The following is a 23,565-nucleotide window of genomic DNA, read 5'->3' as shown; positions in this document are numbered from 1 at the left end:
CTATTTGTAATGAGGTGGATAGACCTAGAGTCTGTCATACAGAGTGAAGTAATTCACAAAGAGAAAGACAAATACCATATGCTAACACATATATATGGAATTTAAGAAAATAAATGTCATGAAGAACCTAGCGGTAAGGCAGGAATAAAGACACAGAACTATTCGAGGACGGTCTTGAGGATATGGGGGGGGGAAGTGTGAGCTGTGACAAAGCAAGCGAGAGAGAGGCATGGACATATATACACTACCAAACGTAAGGTAGATAGCTAGTGGGAAGCAGCCGCATAGCACAGGGAGATCAGCTCGGTGCTTTGTGACTGCCTGGAGGGGTGGGATAGGGAGGGTGGGAGGGAGGGAGACGCAAGAGGGAAGAGATATGGGAACATATGTATATGTGTAACTGATTCACTTTGTTATAAAGCAGAAACTAACACCATTGTAATGCAATTATACCCCTATATAGATGTAAAAAAAAAAAAAAGATGGTATTGGATTGCTGAAAGTTAGACATATAGAAAAATGGAGCAGAATAAAGAGTCAGGAAATAGACCCACAGAAATGTATTCAACTGATTTTTGACAAATAAGCAAAGGCAATTCAGTGTAGAAATAATTTGTTTTCAATAAATGGTGCTGAAAGAATGGGATATCTATATGTGAAAACAAACAAAACAAAAGTCTTCATAGAGTATAAAAATATTACCTGAAATTAATAGACATAACTGTAAAATGTTAAACCATAATACTTCTAGAAGAAAATCTAGGAAAATCTGTATTACTTAGGGGTTGGCAATGAATTTTTAAATATGACATCAAAAGCACAATCAATAAAATAAAAAATTATAGATTGAACTTTTTGGGGCAGTTTCTCACAAAGTTAAACATGCAGTAGGACCTGGCAATTCCGATTTTTTTCCCAAGGAAATTGAATGCTGTGTTCACATAAAAAGTTGTATTTGAATGTTTAAAGCACTTAATACATAAACTTCCCAAACTAGAAGCTAGAAGATATCTTTCAAATGTGAGTGGATTAAAAAAAAAAAAAGGTGGTATATCCATAAGTATAGAATGCTATTTAGCAATAAAAAATATGTAGATTTAAACACATTTGCTAAATGAAAAAAGACTAAAAAGCATACATATTGCATGATTCCATTCATATGATAATTTGAAAAGGGGGGAATTATTGAGATGAAAATCAAATTAGTGGTTGCCAAATTTTGGGGAAAGTTGACTACAAAAGAGCTATGCAGGGAATTTTTATAGTGATAGAAATGTTTAATATGTTACTGTGATTTGAATGTATGACCATGCACTTATCAAAATCCACAGAATTTCTACACCACACAGAGTGAAACTTACTGCTAAAATCAACATTCACCAAGATTCTAGGGGAATCCCAGGATGGAATGCACACGGTGACAAATAAAACTGTGTTGTCAATTGATGATATAACCTCACTGACGGGGTAGACAAAAAAGAAACTGATTTTTTTGCTGGAAAGTATGGCTAAAGACCAAAACAACTGTACATAGAAAACATTGTACCCTAGTTAGTAAATTTTTTTCTCACTAGGGTATAAAGTAACATTTCTAAAACTAGTTTACATATATACTACGGTTATGTAACAAAGAGATATCAAAGTGCTTTGTAAATTTTAAAGTACTAAGGACTGTTAAGATGTACTTTTGGTCTAACAAGGGAACTACCTTAACCATATAGAGGGAGAGATTCATTGTGAGTAACCAGGTTTCTGAGAATAAACCAATCTTTTAGGGAATAGCAGGGACCTTTAGACAAAGGAAATTACAATTAGTTAATGTCTAAAGCAAATAGAAATTCCATGGCATTGGAGGTATCTGATACATACTGAGAGGAACTTATTCGTCTGAAAAATATAATCTACTAGGGAAAATTACTTTGCTTCTCTTACCAAGAAACGGAGAATGCCGTATAAATACAGAGGTTGATTTTTATTTCTACTTCATGTACTATTAGAAATTAGGATTCCTTTAATGAGCTTGACAACTTTAAAAAACCTTGCACTGGTACCAACTAATTAAAATATACAACTAAGCCTAAATCATATGAGCTGAGATGAATTGGAATCAATGTCTTTTTTGATTAAGTATCAGAGTTGCTCAAGAACTAGTGAATACATTGACTGTAGAGTGCCACTAGCAGCAGATTATAATGATGATTTTACAATTTAGCACTCAAAGATCTAGAATCTGAATATCCTTGGGTCAAATAATTTTTGTTATTATTTTAGAAGAGCTCCTGGTCTATATTTTGGGGGGAAATAATTTGGAGTTAGAAGACTGATAGGTAAATAAATTTTATCCCATCAGTACACGTTATTAAGCCATGAGAGAAAGGAAGCAGGTAAAAAGCCCATCACCGCTAATGCCACATTTTGAGGTAGAATAAAAACATGCCTTAAGATATCTTTAAACTGTTTCCTTCAATAGCTACTTGCAAATATGTTAAAATGCTTAAGATTAGCTATTTTATGAATCAAGCAATCAAGTGAATGGTCTTTAGTTCACTGAGAGTGGTTTTTCTATCCCTAGTAATAGCAACTGCTAATATCTAACCATAGACCCCATCCTCTTAAAGTCCATTTTCACCCTCAATTCTCATATCCAAGCAATTACTGAACCCTATTAGTTCTACTCCTGAAATAGTTCTAAAGTATATCACCTTTGATCTCCTGTTACTGCCACTACCTCAGATAAAGGCCCCATCTCCTACCAGTCATCTATCACCAGGCTGATTCTCTATCACCCCTGCCCCGCCTTGATAATCTCCCCATCATGCCAACAACCTATGCTCTACTCTGAAATATTCGATGACTCCCGTCTCTGATAAAGTACACACTCCCCGGAAGAATATAAAGTACCTTGCCAAGTGTGGTCAATGTCATACTACTCTCCTACTCCAAGCTCTGAATACATTGCATTTCTCACCATCTCATAATCTTCAAATATACAAACAAAATAATTATTTTTGTATTTTATACCTCTGGATCTTACTATGGAATTCCATTATTCTCCATTTGCTAAATAAATGTTTCATAATTTTAACTAATAAGTCTTTTGATTTTCATCTTTAGCCATATTCTCACAAACCCCACTATGAGCCAACAAGAGTCCTATGCAAAATATTTATTACATTAACTTTTCTGTTCATTTGACTAGAAACAATTTCTTCCTTGATCTTTCCTATTCACAACATTTTGTATACCATCATGCTTGATGACTCTCCCTTCTCATTATATTTAAATTTTGTACAAGTTTTATCTCAGCTGTAAAATCTTGAGGAGAGTAACTGTGGTCCATCACTCATTATTGCATCTGCAAAGTGACCATTTGGTGTCTTATAAGTAGGAGATGTTTTGTAAATTAGGATTGAATTGAAATGGCTTTAAGTGAGCACCAAACAGGCATGTCATCCTATCAACATCATTTCTTATACTATAATAAGGATTCCTTCTGTTTACACATAAAAGAGAAGAGTTTAATCACCCTGGCAATCTTTAACTTGGTAATGAAGGCCATAAATTAATTTTTAAACAAAATTAAAGAAAATAGGCTGAAATATAAAATAAAAACATCATCAGATTCTTCCCAGGAAGTAATATTCTTTGACACCAAATCATGATATTATGGATCTCACTTGTTTATTTCTTTCTAGGGTAGTCCCTTGTTTTATGTCCCAAATAGCATTTCCCTAAATAAAGCTGCATGAAATAAAATGCCATTATGATTTCTAACATTCATTTCCAGTGAATTTTCCATTAGGCTGAAGCTATATCTATGATGGAAGGGGTAGGTGTAGAGCCCGCTGCAGTAATAACTGTGTCTTCATACATCAAACCAAGGGATTATAAAGAAATATCTACATAGAACAGGAAACTAAATGGAGGGGCAACACCAGGCTGGCTTTAAAATGTGACAGGAAATGATCAGAAAGGAACTGTACCGAGGTTTGAAAAGTTAGGGTAAAGGCAGAAATCTTCCTATACATAGGAGCAGGCATTATAATTTTTTTCTAGATAGCTGCTTCTAACAGTTACAGTGGGTACTATACTGTGTTAGTTGTTGATGAACCCCAATGACGTGAATTTGCTCTAAAATCATGCAAAGATCTTTAGTCTTTTGAACTCATATAAATCTTGAAGCTCAAGGGCAGGATACTGAGTTGTCATAAGAGAAACCTCTAAGGCTTCTGAATGGAATTCCACTGTCCCCTCTTGAATTCTTAAATTCACTCAATAACTAAATCAAAAAAATTGAAATTTCTAAATAAGGTTGGTTCCTGATTATTCTTTCACATTGCTACTACCTTAACTCATTTAGCCCCTTCTTGTCACTTTTCTAGACTATGGCATTCAGTTTCTAAATGAACTCCTTGCCTCTATTATTGACTCCATCAGACACAAAGATGTTACTGTCGAATTTTAAAGTGCCCACAGAGCCATGTCATGCCCGGACTTAAAAAATCTCTATGTGCTCTCCATTGCCTAAAGGAGAAGTCCAAACTCTGTCAAATCACACAAGGCCCATTGAAATAAAGCCTTTCAGTGGCTCTTCTTTTTTCCTCAATGCCCAGTGTCTTCCCAAAACCAAGGTTCTAGAAATATTGACCTACATGTGTATTACTAGACACACCATGCTCTTTCCTATTTCCTTGCCTAACTGAACTCCTCATTTCCACCTTTACCTCTGCTACAGTCTCAGCTCAGGATTACAGTGAGACATCAATTGAAGTATGTTATAGCATGCCTTTCCTCTGCCTAAATCTTATAACTTCCCATTTATTTTGCTGTAGAGCCAATGTTCTTTCAAATGTCAAAAAGACGCTACAAGAACTTGCCCTTGGCTACCATTCTGAACTCACTTATAATCACTATTCCCTGCTCACTGTCTGTTCCTTGAAAATGAGTAATAGGTTTAACTTCAGGCCTCTGCTTGGCAGGCTCTTCTTCCAGACTTCCCATTTAGTTCACTCCGACTGTCTGCTCTAAAGGCATTTTATTATAGAGGTCCCTCTGTTATCCCTAGCATAAAATATATTTATGTTTATTGTCCATTTCCTTACCACCAGAATGTACATTTTGTGTGGTTAATGACCTTGTTTTATTCACACTGTTATATCCTTAATACAAACAAAATTTTGTGGCACATAGCATGTGCTCAAAAAATTTTGTCAAATGAACAAATGCCTAAATGTCTACCTTGATAATTCCTCTTCATTCCCTAAAGCACCGTCCATGTATCAACTCCCATGTGACACGTTTTCTGTCCAAAAGAGAGTTAACTCTTTTACCCCTGTATCTTTCCATCCTTTCTCTCTATATCCATATATATCTACATCTCTGTGTGAGTGTGTGTGTGTGTTGTTTTTAATTTAGTTTTTCCCTTTGGGCCTCTGTTACTCACTGGAAATCCTTGGACAATAGGTGCAGTGCTTTAATTATATTTTTCACCAGATACAAAGCATTCAGTAGCAATTTCTATTTTTTTAGTCACACAGAGTACTTTACAAACATAGTTAAGCTAGAATCAGATTATCTCAAAGACTTACTTGATTGCCCAAGTATACAGCTGCTACCACTCCTTCTTTTTCTGTGAACTAAAATTACAAAGGAGAAAATAATGTGGGCAGAAACTGTGTCCTGCCAGAAATTTGTGTTCAAACTTGTGTACCATTCCCTGGGTGATATCTTAAATTGTATACCTGAAATTAACACAACATTGTTAATCAACTATACTCCAATATAAAATAAAAATTTTTTAAAAAAGAAGACTTCCAACACAACCCAGCGATGGCTTTTGAGAATCTGTCCTGAAAGCTGTTGCCCATTCATGTATTAACCCAAAACGAACATCTTCCAGTCATTAAGGTTTAAACTTCCTCCTTCAGTGAATAGGCTTCTTCAGCCTCAGTCTTTGCCAAATCCAGAAGCCTGAGTATCTATGCCATGCATTTTAGCATTCCACGTATTTGGTAATTCATTGATAACTATTTTTATGTGTAATAGGACTGCAAAGAGTGACCATAACACTCATTGCATCTAATGCAGTAATTTATATATTTACAATTTGTATATCCTCAACATCTCATGTACTAATTGACGTCTATAATTCATTTATCCTAATTACAAATCCTATATCCCTGTGCACATCTACGTTTGGGTTGGTTCAATGCAGGGAGACTCTCATAAGCCTGGCATTGAGTTGTTCTAAGGAAGAAAGTAAAATAATATGATACGTTGATCTTGCTCTCAATTTTGTTCCAGAACTGGAACCAGTACACATTGAACAATGTATGTGACATTGTTAGCAGGTTTGAAACAAGATTTAAATAAAACAGTATTTTATAATATCTGAAATTTATTGGCTCTGTGGTGATTAAATGAGTCTCATCTGATCAAATTTTGATCAAATCATGAGAGACAGGGAAGGTTTAGTTAAGTAGTTGTAAAAGGGCAAGACATAAGAGAAAATGGAAGAAAAACAGCTTAGGAAAGAGGGAGCTCTTTCAGCACAAGCCAGAAATAACTCAAAGATAAATAAAACAGTACAAATGATAATATAGTCTTCAAAGCACTTTTGATTACATTATCTTTCTTTATCATTATAACCTCTGAGGTTGGTAGCACAGACATAAATAAGCTTCCTGCCACACCCAGGGAACTACCATTTTACAAAAGGAGGCAGTAAGCATGCATAGATGACCTGGTCCTGCATGGTTACCACCTACCTTTTCCCCTCTTCTGGCTGTTTTCCCTGCCTTGAAATCTAAAAGGAAATATTATGTGTTTTCTGATACTCTACTGTAAAGAACATTCTGTCCCTAGCTCTTCATAATACTATCTCCACAAAAATAGAAATCTTCACCAGTGTTCCTTCCCAAATTTTGCGAATGTGTAGGTTGAAGAAAGAGTAACAGAGGAACAATAGTTTGGAGGCCACGGAAAATCGAGAATAATGCACATCCAGAGATCAGAGCCTGGAGTGTGCCTGATTACAACAGTTAGGAGCTGCACATAAACACTCACTCCTCAGATTCTTCAGAGTAGAGACCCTTGGAATCAAGGACAAGAAATTCATTTGACTTTTGTGTGTGCATGCACGTATGTGTGTGTGAAACACATCTTTAAACATATCTGAGTTTTGATTGGGTAGAGGAGGACTTAAAGGGGGAAAAGTTCTCCAAGCAAGGAAAAAAACAAGTTGCTTTTAAATAATATTCTGTTCTGTTTCATCCTTGATAAAACAAATGCTAATTTTGTTTTCAAAGTGCCAGTACACAGGGAAGTGATCCAAATCCTCTATACCTTTGAGAGATTTTTATCCTTTACATATTCCAGTTCAACTTAAAATATTGTGCAATTGCCAAACCTCATATTTAAAATATGTACTTATCATTCAACTCAGGGTAATATTAGCACACTGAAAACTTCATTCTAATTAATAAATCAGAGCCTTAACCACTGAAACATCATTCACACATATGAGATGGCAATAGTGAGAGCTATTAAAAATAGTAGCATGCTGTCACCCTTCTAGGAAATATGGAAATATGCCTTTTTGTGGGTTATTGGCCTACATTATTTATCAATGTTTGGCTTTAATATATGGATTTACTCAACATTGAAGGAATATCATATTTCTCCTAGAAGATACAGCATTAATTTTTGATCTTGCACAGACTGTCAATCAGATAACAAGCCCACAGGGAGCAGGGGGTCATGCAATCAACAATTTGCATCCAGCAATTTCTTCCCTTAGGTTGTTTTAGGAAAACATTGCTTTCCCACTTTCACTCTGGCTCATAAGCACAAAACAAGGGAACACACAAATTACAAAAACAAAACAAAAACAAAAACATTTTTGGTTTGGCTCTATGAGAGTTCAAAGAGCAAACTACAACTTTTACCAATGTATTAGAACCTGGTGGTCAACTCTTGTTCTATCTTAAAACTAACACACATCAAATAAAATGAAATAAAAAGAGAATAAAGATTGATGCTTAGAAAGAGAAATCATTGAAAATATGAAAACAAACTTAAGCCACAAGATTACACTATGAACCAGGGGGGAATTTCTCATGTGGGCTTCACTTCCTTCAATCTTTAGTCTTCCCTCTCTCCTCCTCACTTCTCTCTACACCTCTAGGCTGTGACTGAACATTTCTACTGTCTTAAGATTTAGCCTTAGCCACAATTATTTCACCTTCATTTATGTTCATGTATCTCAGACAGCTCCCAACTCCTGGATGCCCAGTTTGGATTTTGAATTTGCAGTCTGGTTTTGCTCAAATTGTTACTGAGGAGGACTCTATGGGCCTTCCCGGGACAGAACCCCAACCCCTATGTCCTTGTCTGTAGAAAAACTTTAGCCTCCTAGGCCTTCCCCGAGTTCCAAAGAATAAACTTAATCAGAGAAATGAGAAAAAGAAGAAAGAAAGGAAAAGAGTAAAGCAAGACAAAATAATTATAGTTTAGTCATTAAACAGAGTCAAGGACATTTAGTTCCTCATTAAGAGCTATAGATAATTTTTTAAGCCATGCTCTTTGGGCTATTTTGCAGATACTGAACCGCCCCCCCCCCACCAAGGTGGAAGGAGTTAACTATATGTTGCCCACAAGCACGTAGACCCCAGTCTGGTTAGAACCAGAAGGTTGGTGATGTTGACTCCCAATTACCTTACCACCAACCAACCAGAAGAATGTCCATGAGCTGATCATGCACCCCACAACACCCTCCCTCACCCTGTCTTTAAAAACCTTTCCCTGAAGGTCATTAGAGAGTTTGGGTCTTTTGAGCACCAGCTGCCTGTACTTCTGGCTTGGTGCCCTGCAATAAACTGCACTTTTCTTCACTACAACCCAGGGTCAGTAGATTGGCTTTATTGTGCACAGGGGAGTGGACTTAGGTTTGGTTCAGTAGCAATATCGTCTTCCTTGTACTTGCCCATTTTTCCTTACTATGTGGTTGAACTCAAGTTACCTCTCAGCATGACTTAGCTTTACTTTCAGTATTTGCCAGACCCAATTCTACCAGTCCAATAGCCTGCCCACCTGTCTCAGATGGTGTTTTTAGTAAGAATATTCTTTTCATATGGAGCTAGAAGAAATTGAGACATATGCACAAGGAAAAGAGGTCACAGTCATTATAGAGTCTTTGCTTATAAAACCAGAATGGGGAGCATGGTTTGGACCTGAGTCTACAATATGTAGGTATCCTACTTTCTCTCACCCCACACTCATAGTCTAGGCATTCGGAATCACAGGAGGGAGAGCTGACTTTGCAGAGTAAGGCAGCTTCATGCCCCCCCAACTCCCCCCAAACATATCAAACAAACATGAGCAGAAGACACAAGTCAGGCAGGAAGACAACATGATATCCACAGCCTGTGACATTTGAGGCAGCTCAGTAGAGAAACACGGAACATTGAGCATCAGCCTCAGGCTCCGTAAGTCTCGCCAGTTCAAAATTTGATTCTTCTCATGTAAAGGAATGTGTAACAGCAGTATTTTCCTCTAGTACTTACCCCAGAACGTAGGAAGTATTGGGAAATTTTCCTATTTTATAAGCTTAGGGCTGAATGAAGACAGAGATTAAGAACAATTTTCTCAAACCCTTCAGACAAATTTATTTGACCCTTCTGCCTTCTTACTGTTTTGACATACATGTGTTTGTTACTACTGAATTACTTCCAATTTGAATTTGAACGCATAGAGATTGGAGAAAGGGGACACTCAAAGAACCAGCAAGATTTCCTCCCAGAAGACTTTACACCCTAGCAGGGTTGAGACAGTCTTCTAAATTTTTCATAACCTCCATCACACACACACACACACACACACACACACACACACACACACACACATACACAATAGATATTTCATCAGTGATGAAAAAAGAAAGATCTTTTTACTTTTAGTCAGTTTTGGTGGCAAGTAAAAGAGACTTACAAGTTTATTGCCATAAGAATCCACGTGAAAGAATCCTAGGAAAAGCTGAACACCTGTACTAATAAAGAGCAGAAAACCAGTGAACTGGAGCTAGAGGAACGGCAGGGCTCATAACAAAAACAGGCTGCGTCTTCGCTCTGGTGCAATGATTTTAGAGTGTGGTGTCTGATTAGCAGCATTAGGATCACCTGGGAACATGCCTCCAGCTCATACTAATGCCCTGCCAGCTAAGGTGTGAAAATCACTGCTCTAGTTTACTATCATTATTTAGTATATCTTGGCTATTTCCTTTAGATTTGCTTCTCTTAGTTTTGAGAAAGGTTGCATTTTTATGATGACTAGGGCTATATAATCACATGGGGAAGAAAAGAATATATTTTTGGCCTATCTAAACCAGAGAGATTGACATTCTTAAGATCCTAAAGGTATAGTACAAATATTTTATGAAAATTCTTTCTAGAAACTGATGCTTTTGGGGTTGCTCTCTCTATGTCTTCTCTTTCCAAGCAATGTGGATAATTTAGAGTTTACAATGATTGAATACTGTGAGTCTTGCCTCCATGTAACAGAAGATCCCAATTCTCCCACTGCAGAAGGCTGTCTCTGGGAGAGGAGCTGCCTTTGATGTGACGGAAAGACTGTCCCTGGGGGGAAGGATATTTGACAGGCACATATTTTAGAAATGTTTTTCATGTAAAATTTTTCATCCATAAAATTGTATTAACATTTCAAATGTACACCCCTCCAGAATTCAAAAACGTCATATCTGGAGAGATTCTCCCTCTTTGTAGAGAGCTATGTTTTTCTAGGGCAGAGAGAACGTGATTTTCACCAAATGTTCCTGACCTCCATTTCAAAAACAACCTTTAACAAGCTAAGGGGGTCAGACATAGTATAACAATAAAGGGAGGGCAAAGGCAGAACAAATATGCCCTCAGAAATAAACTTCTGTCTGGATGACAAAATATAAAGTGCCTGCCCCAAGTTCTGCATGGAATCATTTAGAACACTTGGAAATAAATCACAATTATTATGAAGCAGAAGACCAAAGACCTAGCAAACCTTCAGCCGTACACAGGCCCCACTTTGACGATCTTCAACATTCAAAATTGCCCACTTCACTTCTTTTGAGCCCTCTAAAATAACAGACCTTTCCAGCATAGGGATACTTTGTAATAGATGTGAAGCAACTGAAAAGAATGTGATAATACCCAGAAAATCAATGGAATAAGAAAGGAATACAGTTCAGGTATGGAGGACCAGGGCTTAATGGGGGCCTCTGAGCACACTGTGTGAAGGAGGCTGCTCTGCTGTTATGTATGTGACTTTGTTGTATACCTCAATGCCAGTTTATTTGTCTTAATGTGAAGTCTGTTGTTTACTTAATACTTTTAATATACATTATGATGAGCCATGTTTTTATTATTCTGATTGAACTCAGGAGAGGAAAAATGAACATATTTGAGTATAGTTAAATAAATAAAGCTTAAATTATTATGATTTTATTATTACTAGAAGACAACACTCTCCACTTCTGACCAAATATCCCCTTTTGTTTAAGTGGCTGATGTGGTGCTGCGTGGTCCCAATTAAACGTACTGCTGAGAAAGCAAAACTGTTCAGGTAGCACATTAGTAGAAATGATCATTTTGGCCACAATTCACAGAGTGTCTACCATGTGCCAAGCACTGCCAAGAAATTTACATGTATTACTGCTAATTCTCATAAATATGTGGTATAGATATTACTACCTCTGGTTATACCTATTGCCCTACTGGTCTAAATGTTCTCTGGCTTATTGTTTTCCAGTGGCACTCATTCACTGTATAAGTATGTACGTTGAGCCTCTATCAGTTTCCAAACACTGAGGTCCTGATCTTGTTCAGCTTACGTTACATTATATAACAAGATAATATCTACTAGAAATAATGCTATCTAGAATGTTATAATACATAATTTACAATGGACAATAAATGAGTAGCTACTTCAGAGTAGTAGTCAGGGAAAGCCTGGGAATGTGATGTACAAGCCGAGTTCTAAATAACTAGAAACAACTAACCATGCAAAGAACAGAGTGCCTTCTAAGCAAGGAGAACAGCTAGATTAATTATCCTAAAGTGGAAACATCCTTTTGGATATATAATGGACACCTAAGTCTTAAAATACCCAAAACAAGATTAAAATTTTTTCTCCATATTTTCCACCAGACTGATTTTCTGTCTTTACTGCCAGTAAGACCAACTCTACACTCCAGAGGCAGCTCTTCTCCCAGGTACTCAAGAAACTAATAATTATCAATTCTTTCCTCAGCTCCCACAGCTAATGCATTTGCAAATACTATTGGCTAGAATTCTAAAACATATCTAAAGTCCACATTTATCCACCTCCACTAAAGTATTATCACTTTGCTCAAAATTAGAAACAATCCAGATGTCCTTCAGTGGGTGACTGGGTAAAAAGTTGTGGTTCATCAATATCACAAACACTACTCAACAGTGAAAAGAAACAATTAATATATGCAATAACTTAGATGAACCTCCAGAAAATTATGCTGAATGAAAACAGCCAATCTCATAAATTTTTATGCTATATGATTCAATTTACATAGCATTCTTGAAATAACAAAATTAAAGGAATGGAGAACATATTAATGGTTGCCAACAGTTAAGAATAAGGAATGTGGGGAGAAGGGAAGTGTGTGTGACTACAAAAAAGCAAAAGGAGAGGTCATTGTGGTCATGGAAATGTTCTGTGTCTTGACTATGTTAATGTCAGTAACCTGGATGTGATATTATAATACAGTTTCCAATACATCAGCATCAGGTGAAATTTGGTAGAGAGTATAATGGAATATGTCTCTATTATTTCTTATAATTGCATGTGAGACTAAAATCATCTCAAAATTAAAAAAAAAACTTGATCTATTACATTCAAATAATCTTCAACATAAATCAAGTGACCATGTATGTATAGTTTGTGGACTCTGTATTGTATATGATTAGTCCATCAGTCTTGCTCTAATGCCACAGAGTTTTAATTATTTTAGTTTTTAAAAAGATCCTATGTCTGATAGTGTGTGTCATTCAATACTATTCTTCTTTAATATGGTGTTAGTTATCCTTGGTCTTTTGCATTTTCCCATATATTTTAGAATCAGCTTTTAAATTTTCACAAATTAAAATTTGTTATCATCTTGATTGAGTTTTTATTGGGTGTATAGACCAATTTTGAGATAATTAACAATATCAGCTAATTTATGAGAATAACACTTATTAATGTAATTTAATTTTATCTAAAGAGACCATGAGCATCTTTTATTAAATTCAATCCTATCTATTTAGTTTTCACAGTAATTATAAACTTATTCATTTTATCATAATTTGTGGCTGGTATTAAGGATGAGTGATTTTTATATATTGACCTTGTATTGAGTGGCCTTGCTAAATTTGCATCTATAAACCAATAATTGCCTGTAGAATATTTAAAATTATCTACATATCAATGTTATTTTAAATTAATAGAGTTAGTTTTATCTTTTATTTTCCAAACATTTTATGTTTCTTTTTCTTGCCCTATTGCACAGTCTAGGAATTTTCATTCCTGTATGCTAACAGTGAATGAAAACTGGGTAAATCACAAACACATTTTCCCTCCCAAATCATCAGATATCTGAAGTTGTAAGACAAACAGCCTGAAATCCAAGGATAGACCATTCCCCTCCCTTCACAGAGAAAGATAGGATGTCAGCCTCTGTCACCTATGACAGAGTACAGGTAGATGAGATAATTGCCATACAAGAGGGTAAGACTAAATCAGTTAAAATATTAATGAATTGCTAAAGACTGAGTGTGGACTGTTACAATAAGAGATTTATATCCATTCACAGGTTGTTTTCAAAGGAACTCATGAAAAAAGGCAAAAGGCTGGAGAGAGACTCCATATGCGGTGAGGTGTGAAGGAGGAAATCGGTTGCCACTGTGGGAAATAGACAAACACCCACCACTTGATGCTTCCTTCAAGAAACTTAAGCTACTGCTCCCAGGCACAGGTAAAAATCCATTGTTGCTGAAGGAAAGACAAGGGTGGGAAAAATAGTCATTGAATCCAGCCCACATCCCAAGTCCAAAAGATCTTTGAAGAAATGTGAAGCATATCAAAGTCTGGGTATAAATTATATTTACCTCAGTTTTTCCTCTTCTACACAAGATATTTTTCATTCAATTTAAAAATAGGAGATTACAAAATAGCATCAAATGAAACCAAGTTATTATCAAGAGACAAAGTAATCAATTGAACCAGAATTAGAGATGACTTATGTTGAAATTAAAAGACAAACTTTAAAAATGTTATGATTAACATGTTAAAGGATCTCATTGAAAAGGAGGATAAAATATATAAACTGAAAAGAAACTTTGGCCAAGCAATGAAAATTATAATAAAATGGCAAATAGAAATTTTAGAATGAGAAAATATGGTAGTAGAGATGAAGAAATTCTTTGATGAACTCATCAGTAGACTCAGCCAAGTTGAGGAAAGAATTAGAAAACTTGAGAGTACTTCAATGCATCACACAAACTGAAAGACAAATTAAAAAATAAAAAAAGGAACAGAGCATCGAAGAGCAGTGGGGCTGCATTGTCAGTGCTCAAAATCTCTCCACTCCATGTAAGCTCTGGGAATGTTTTTTTGGATCACTCTTTCTTCTTTACCTGGATGTTTGAAGTTTTACTATATATATGTGCAACATAGTACCAAGCAAGGCACCTCTATGTAGAATTCTGGGGTTCCATTTTTCTGCATATTTCCCTACTTCTCAAAACTCTGCCCTGCAATGTCCAGCTGCCTCAATCTCCCAAATCTTTAATCTCAATTTCCTTAAATCAGCAAGCCAATAGGGCTCTGTTTTGGTTCTCCTCTCTCTCAGGGTTGTAGGGCTTATATTTTCAATTTCTCTTCTCTTCAGTTTGCAACCTGTACTGCCTGATGTCCAATCTCTCAAGACAATTGTTTTATATATTTTGTCTAGTTTTCAATTTGTTTATGGTAGGAGGTCAAGACCAATCCTTGTTACTTCAACATTTCTAGAAATAGAAGATCCCTATTTTATTTCTTTGTTTGGAGTTATACAATTAGATTCTTTAATTTCTAGTAGGGTCAAACATTACACTGAAGATACAAAACACTGAAAGAGAAGTGAGGAGTCCTAGAATATAAAACACAACTTCCCACATACACCTAGTTCCATGGCGTTGCACAAATATGATGCCCTCTCTACAACTCAAGTCTCCTCATCTGTAAATTGAGAGAGTTGGACTTACTAGCTTCCAATTCTCTTACTAGCATGAACATTTCACATCTATGGTAGGGAACAGTTTGCCAATTATTTATGGGTAGGTTGACCTTCTTATTGTTTACGTGAAAGCTGATTTTCAACATCACTCATTAGAGCAAAACAAAAGACTATAGGCTCAAATTGTTGTGCTGCTGTAAGTCCTGCTCACACTAATAAGAATTACACACAGGCATCTCAGAGATAATGACATTGTCAATCTCTTTTATGAGCCATGACAAATATCCAAGGAATAATGGGGTTCAAAGTAAACATCCAGCATTTCAGGATGGGATCAGCAAGGCTCAGGTACAAATTTTTTTCATTACTTTCCCCATCCCCTTCCAGAGTCAAAACACCCATGAAATGTATCCACATCTTAGGCACTGTTGTCTGACTTTGTTGTGATGGAAGTAACAACCAAATAAGAGGGTAGTTAGGCTGGAAATAAAATCCAAATGGTTGATAATCTTCTTTTCTGGTTTCAGGTTCCTGCTAATCAGATAATTGTTGATTAAAGGACTCATTTTATCCTTTTGAAGTCAAAGCAAATGCGTTAAAGTGTTTCTGTTGATCCTCAGACCAGGAACCTGAGAGGAAATCTCCTCTAATGTAGATGGTTCTCCTGAGATGGCATTTTCTGGTGCTCTGGCAAACCAAGAATTGTTAGAGTCCTCTGACCTTCTGTGTGCCTCTGCTGATCCATGTCTGGAATTTTTCCAACTGTTATTCTATCATCCTGGCTGAGGGAACTTGTCAAGGTAAAATAAACTGTTAAGTAAACTATCAGTGGAAGCATTGTTTCTAATAAGCATGGTAGAGCACATGTTGGGGCTCCTCCCACCTCTGTTAGTTTATCTATTGATGTTAGATTCAAAAACATAAAGATGGAAGGGACTTTAGCAATAACATGAATTGTTGGGTAATATTATAACTCCTAACGGAAGAAAGTATGCTCATGCATTTAAGCAGAAGTTTAAAAACAAAAATGTTTTCTAGTTAACCTCAGCTAAAGGAGAAAATTGAATTAACCAGCCTCCCTTTCCTTTCCAGGTTATTCCAACTATATATACTCTAATTGAATGTAAAATTATAGAACAAATCTCAGGAGTATTGTTTTTTGTTTTGTTTTGTTTTCATTTGCAAATGTATTGTAGTTTGAAATGAATGAATGGTAGCTCACTGATATGTGCATATGAATGGGCCTGAGAACTTCCTGTACTTGCATGTAGAATGGGTCATTAGGGAATTATATGCCTCAATATCAATCAGCCCCCTATCTTATGACACCAGAGGTCAGGCCTGCAACTTTTTACACAGAAAATCCTCCTATTCTTGTCATTCTCTGGAGAGCTAAAGGATAAATTTGTGTCAGTTCTAAGGAAGCTGGGCTACTCTGGACACTTTTACACTTCTGATATAAAGAGCTCCAGAGAAGAATCTTTCAGGAGAGGAGTGTTTAAGAGAAAAGATATTACCTCTTCTGTATGAGCAAACTTGCAGTTTAGAATGATTTGGGATACAAAAGCTGATATCAGAAGGTATTCTCTATTAATCATATGCATCAAACATGTTAGAATTGATTTGAATATACTTGTTTGGAAGCACATCTACTGTTCTTCCTGCTCTAGAAATTTTTTTTTTATCTTATTATTATCTTATTTGACCAAGAAGTTTGGTGATATGCCTAGGTCAGAAACTCATAAATGAATGAATGGGAATTTAAACCCAAGCCTGGAAGATCACAGAACCACAATGTGATGCTGATGCTGTAACAATTTAGGGTGGGAGGAGAAGTAAGTATAGTTTTGTTGAAAGTCAGAGTGAAACAACACTGTCATCAGCACCTTAATTTCACATGTACTCCAATTTACTTATATTTTACAAATATGTACTCATATATTTGTATATATACTTCAGTGTCCACAGGTTGGTGAAGCTCAGAAAATGAGAGCATCCCAGGAAGTAGATCTCCAAAGTCAAGATTTGGCATTCGGGATTTCTGACTGAACTACAGGATATTTCAAACCTCCCTGCCAGACAACTCCCTTTTGACAGCACAGGCTCTAGAGCATAAATTAGTTCAGCAAGTGTCTGCATTAAATTACCCTGTACAGTTTGTCACTACCAATTGCCTTGGTTCTAATGGATGCAGGGAAGAAATTCTATGCATCTGGTGACATATACTTATACTTATACTTATACTTATTTCAGATCTAACCCGGCACTCTTTGAGAATAAGTGATTCCAATCCAGTACCCGGCTCCAATGTCTCTCAGACAACACTGTAGTGGTTCCTTGTTTTCTATGAAAGTGTGTTAAAATATTTATCTGTGAGGAATTTCTGTTGCTGTCTTAGAACCACAGGTAGCCTTGACTACCGCTTTTCTTGCTCATTTCCTATGCTTGAATATTTATGCTCCTGTTACCCATTGATTTTGAAAGAGGGGTGTGGAAGTTGATTGGCAGCAGCAGCAAATAACTGATGAGATAATTTGGCCTCTGTATGAGAGTTACTAATGACAGAACTGTGCCACTGTGACTAATTCATATGGAGTAGGAGAGCTCTGGTGTTCCCTCTTTGCATGCAGTCTTCTGCAGCATTGATGTCAGAGGCAGGGAAGAGTATCTTCTTCACCACAAGGACTCAAGGATGTTCATCATTCTTAGTATTCAGTTGAACATACTGTGTCAAACCTTTAACTTCAAGATGGAGTATCTCTATGGAACTCTCAGAAGCATTCATTCATTCGAGGCATGTCCAACACTGGGGTTATTAGCAGTCTGGGTTGGTAGACTTAGGATGGCAGTAGTATGGAATGCTGTGATTACAGAGCTTTATTTTCCATGGGGAGCCAGGTGATCGCTTCCTCCATTGAAAACCAAGTTGCTTTGCACCTACTTTCCATTTACTGTCTATTCTCTTCCATAGGTTTGGGAAACATAAAGCACAATTATTCTTGCTCATTCACATATGAATGTGGTATCCATAATGTGTGAAAATTTCAGTCCACTTATCAGCAGTTCATTTCATTTTTAAAAACAATTTTTAAAAACTGGTGTGGTAGATTTTCTCCCCACAGTCCCACAGTAAATTGAAGAATCACAATATTCATAGAGCATTTTTTCTACTTTCCAATCATGTTCATCTGATAAGCACTTCATAAATAGTTGTTGAATAGGTGAACGAAAACACACATGCATTTATATATAAATTTGGATTCTCTAAGATACCTAGGAGGTAAATTGAGGTAGGCAAGGTTAGCGTTGCTTTCTTTACATATGGGTGAAGAATGTTCACATGAGGCCACAGAGAAGGATGATAACAGAGCTGGGTGTCAGCTCCACAATAGCACATTTTGAGTGCGGAAGTGACTAATCTATCCAGTTGGATAGTTGAGATATTTTTCAGCAGCACAGAGGTACAGCCTATGTGCTTTTAGGGGAAACTTCCTACCGTTAAAAGCATTGTTGAAAGGGATGGGAAGCTGGCAGGTGAGAAGGCCCCAGATGAGCAGGAAGAATAAGGTACAAAAGTAACTGAAAAGTCAGGTCCCAGAGAAAAAAGACTAGAGAGTAGCTAAAATATAAATAGTGACCACATGAAGCTGGAAAAGGCATAGCTCCTGATCTGCCCCCATCCCAACCCAGCAGCTGGGAACCCTCTTCTAGAACCATAAGCTCCACCAGCAGCCTCTATTCCATTCATCACTGGTCTTGGAGTAGAGCCACCTCTGGTTTCTTTTGTTTATTTTGCCAAAGGATAGAGATTCCAGGAAGTTCTGTAACACAAAAAGTGACAATTCCACTATTTGTAACTTAATTTTTCCCCCTGGGTAATTAAAATTTTATTTTAGCTTGGAATTCAGGTAAATTTATCCTGTATAATAGACAATTGGCTGGGTTTATCTTCTTACCTCGTGACTACCTACTATCATTTTCATGCCTTTCGGCCTTACTGTTATTTTCAGGATAAATAAAGAATTTGGGAATGGGACTACCCACCATCACTACTCTGCACCTTCAAAGTTATGCCATCAATATATACACACTCCTTTAAATTCTCTCTTCCTTCCTGCCTACAACTAAATATACCCAGATGACACTTCACATACCTGGTCTATAATAAGAATAGATTTATGAAACTTAGATTATGATCATCAGCCTTCTTCTATCATGATCTCTGCCCCCATTCCCATGGTATCCATGTTAGAGGCATGTAAATTCTCCTATTTCCTGGGACACCTCTCTCTTAGTGTGTTTTGTGGTTATGGCCATGCTGGAATACGCAGCACCTTCAAAATCTCTAATAGAACTAGGACTGACAGCTTGAAAACACAGTGTCAAGTGTCCAAGCTATCCTTAGAAAATACTACCTGGAAATATAATGTGGGTCTCCAAGTTCATAGAGCAAGATTCTAAAACAAAACAAAATAAAACCCTGTCTGCCAATGACTGAGCTTTATCCATAAGTAGAATTAATGCACAAGGTCAAGTCCCGAGCATAATTTTGAAGTAGATAAATTTTGTTCCTTCCAACTTAACCCAGAAAAGTGGGAAAGGGCATTTACCTTGCACTTATATCATAGACTGCTAATTTCAAAGCCTGTGCCAAATGCTGGTTAGGACATAACACAGTCAAACATGGTTGGGAAAGCAGACCCAGATCTCTAAGATAAAAAGAGTGTTCACTTCTGGGAAGAGTTGACTGAAGAATGTAATGTTGGAGTCAGGTTTTAATGGTATTGGGGCTGATTAAGTCCATGGTTGGTACCTTGGTTTTCTCTGCTACCTGGTCTTCTGGGAAGGCCATCTTAATAATTTCTGAACAACTTTTTGCAGATTTCTGTCATGATGTTTTCATAAGAATTATACAATTGAAAGAGGTACGCCCTTAAAGTTTGATCTACCAGATTTGAGTTCAGTTCTGAGATATTCAACCTGTGTCACTTGTAAAATATGCTTCACTTCAAGTCTCAGTTTCCTCATTTTTTAATGTGAGGACAATAATAGCTCCCATGTTAGATGGTTGTGGGTATTAACTACACATCAAGAATTTAAAGAATAGTAGTTGTTACTAATTATCATGGTCATAATCATCATAATCATCATTGTTATTTGTTCTCCTAGCTTGGCCCAACTCTCTAGACAAAGCAAAGTTTCCTGGAAACCTGTTCTTGTTTATCTCCTCCTAAAGAAATATTCTCTCATTCTCATAGCATACTTTGCAGTTTTTAAGTTCTCCTTTCTCCTTCTCATAGTTAGGTATTTAGGCACCAGTCTTTACTGAAAAATTATTTGCCTTTATCCACCACAGAACATAGACCAATTCTTTTCAATTTATTATAATGAGATAATCTAAGTTGATTAACAGCCTTGTGGCATTGTGAGTTAAGTACAGGGGTTTCATTGCATGGGATCCATACATTTAAGCTGCTTTTATCTGCTTTTAAATTTTATTTCTTAGTGTTTAGGCATGATCATAATAGTTTAAAGTGAGATTTCCAGTTAACAGAGGTTATAACCACTTTAATATATTAGTTTATTTCATCCATTTGTGAACAGAACCCCGCAAATGAAATCTGGTTATAGTTCCCTTAGTTTTTTTTTCTTTTTTTTTTTTTTTACATCTTTATTATAGTATAATTACTTTACATTGCTGGGTTAGTTTCTGCTTTATAACAAAGTGAATCAGTTATACATATACATATGTTCCCATATCTCTTACCTCTTGCATCTCTCTCCCTCCCACTCTCCCTATCCCACCCCTCCAGGCAGTCACAAAGCACCGAGCTGATCTCCCTGTGCTATGCGGCTGCTTCCCACTAGCTATCTACCTTACGTTTGGTAGTGTATATATGTCCATGCCTCTCTCTCGCTTTGTCACAGCTTACCCTTTCCTCTCCCCATATCCTCAAGTCCATTCCCTAATAGGTCTGTGTCTTTATTCCTATCTTACCTCTAGGTTCCTTATGACAATTTTTTTCCTTAAATTCCATATGTATGTGTTAGCATACGGTATTTGTCTTTCTCTTTCTGACTTACTTCACTCTGTATGACAGACTCTAGGTCTATCCACCTCATTACAAATAGCTCAATTTCGTTTCTTTTTATGGCTGAGTAATATTCCATTGTATATATGTGCCAGATCTTCTTTATCCATGCATCCAATGATGGGCACTTAGGTTGTTTCCATCTCTGGGCTATTGTAAATAGAGCTGCAGTGAACATTTTTGTACATGACTCTTTTTGAATTATGGTTTTCTCAGGGTATATGCCCAGTAGTGGGATTGCTGGGTCATATGGTAGTTCTATTTGTAATTTTTTAAGGAACCTCCATACTGTTCTCCATAGTGGCTGCATCAATTCACAATCCCACCAGCAGTGCAAGAGTGTTTCCTTTTCTCCACATCCTCTCCAACATTTATTGTTACTAGATTTTTTGATGATGCCCATTCTGACTGGTGTGAGATGATATCTCATTGTAGTTTTGATTTGCATTTCTCTAATGATTAGTGATGTTGAGCATTCTTTCATGTGTTTGTTGGCAGTCTGTATATCTTTGGAGAAATGTCTATTTAGGTCTTCTGCCCATTTTAGGATTGGGTTCTTTGTTTTATTGTTATTGAGCTGCATAAGCTGCTTATAAATTTTGGAGATTAATCCTTTGTCAGTTGCTTCATTTGCAAATATATTCTCCCATTCTGAGGGTGGTCTTTTGGTTTTGTTTATGGTTTCCTTTGCTGTGCAAAAGTTTTGAAGTTTCATTAGGTCCCATTTGTATTCTATTGTTTTTATTTCCATTTCTCTAGGAAGTGGGTCAAAAAGGATCTTGCAGTGATTTATGTCATAGAGTGTTCTGCTAATGTTTTCCTCTAACAGTTTCATAGTTTCTGGCATTACATTTAGGTCTTTAATCCATTTTGAGCTTATTTTTGTGTATGGTGTTAGGGAGTGATCTAATATCATACTTTTACATGTACCTGTCCATTTTTCCCAGCACCATTTATTGAAGAGGCTGTCCTTTCTCCCCTGTACATTTCTGCCTCCTTTATCAAAGATAAGGTGACCATACATGTGGGGGTTTATCTCTTTGCTTTCTAACCTGTCATTGATCTATCTTTCTGTTTTTGGGCCAGTAGCTAACTGTCTTTATTACTATAGCTTTGTAGTATAGTCTGAAGGAAGGGAGCCTGATTCCTCCAGTGCCGTTTTTCATTCTCAAGGTCGCTTTGGCTATGTGGGGTCTTTTGTGTATCCATACAAATTGTGAAATTTTTTGTTCTAGTTCTGTGAAAAATGTCAGTGGTAGTTTGATAGGGATTGCATTGAATCTGTAGATTGCTTTGGGTAGTAGAGTCATTTTCACAATGTTGATTCTTCCAATCCAAGAACATGGTATATCTCTCCATCTATTTGTATCATCTTTAATTTCTTTCACCAGTGTCTTATAATTTTCTGCATACAGGTCTTTTGTCTCCTAAGGTAGGTTTATTCCTAGATATTTTATTCTTTTTGTTGCAAAGAGAAATAGGAGTGTTTTCTTGATTTCACCTTCAGATTTTTCATCATTAGTTTATAGAAATGCCAGAGATTTCCATGCATTAATTTTGTATCCTGCTACTTTACCAAATTCATTGATTAGCTCTAATAGTTTTCTGGTAGCATCTTTAGGATTCTCTGTGTATAGTATCATGTCATCTGCAAACAGTGACAGATTTACTTCTTCTTTTCTGATTTGGATTCCTTTTATTTCCTTTTCTTCTCTGATTGCTGTGGCTAAAACATCCAAAACTATGTTGAATAAGAGTGGTGACAGTGGGCAACCTTGTCTTGTTCTTGATCTTAGTGGAAGTGCTTTCAGTTTTTCACCATTGAGGAAGATGTTGGCTGTGGGTCTGTCATATATGGGCTTTATTCTCTTGAGGAAAGTTCCTTCTATGCCTATTTCCTGCAGGGTTTTTATCATAAATTGGTGTTGAATTTTCTCAAAAGCTTTCTTGACATCTATTGAGAAGATCGTATGGTTTTTCTCCTTCAATTTGTTAATATGGTGTATCACGTTGATTGATTTGCGTATATTAAAGAATCCTTGCATTCCTGGATTAAACTCCACTTGATCATGCTGTATGGTCCTTTTAATGTGCTGTTGGGTTCTGTTTGCTAGTATTTTGTTGAGGATTTTTGCATCTATGTTCATCAGTGATATTGGCCTGTAGTTTTCTTTCTTTGTGATATCCTTGTCTGGT

This window comes from Grampus griseus (genome assembly GCF_964374135.1).
Source record: "Grampus griseus genome assembly, chromosome: 12".
NCBI lineage: Eukaryota > Metazoa > Chordata > Mammalia > Artiodactyla > Delphinidae > Grampus > Grampus griseus.
The sequence above is the reverse complement of the archived record's forward strand: the minus strand, read 5'-3'. Positions refer to the sequence as shown.